We start from the raw sequence: 491 nt of genomic DNA, 5'->3' as shown, positions 1-491 counted from the left end.
TGCCGGGGAGAGGGAATGGGGCAGAAGCACCCCGGAGAGGGTGTTCGGTGGGGTGAGCTGTAGCGTGGCTTTTCCTGGCATGTTTGCACGTGCGGTGGAGTTAATCCAGCGCCAGGAGTAATTCATCGGGCAGCTGGTGCTTTGCGGCACTGGGGGCTCCGGGGCTGAGGCTGGTCTGTAAATCAAGACTTTTGCTGCCGTCTTTAATGACTGAGTTACCTGGTCGAGCGGTGGAAGTGGCGACCCAGGGATTGCCCTTCCCCTCCTTCCTCACACCTCCCATCCTCCATATTGACTCCTTACTCTTCTTTAAAAACGTTGTGCTTGATCAGGTTTCCTTCTGGAGGTGGTTTTCTCATCTTCCTTTGATGACCCGAAATTTTCCCAGGCTCGTAGCGTGCGCTGTTGTTAGCGTAAATGAACCTTTTCTCCGTGGCCCCTCGATGCAAACCGGTGCCAGAACTGAGCTCCTGTGCTAACGTGCCCATCTG

Source organism: Eurypyga helias, unplaced genomic scaffold, assembly GCF_000690775.1.
Source record: "Eurypyga helias isolate BGI_N326 unplaced genomic scaffold, ASM69077v1 scaffold17685, whole genome shotgun sequence".
NCBI lineage: Eukaryota > Metazoa > Chordata > Aves > Eurypygiformes > Eurypygidae > Eurypyga > Eurypyga helias.
Note: the sequence above shows the minus strand (reverse complement) of the source record.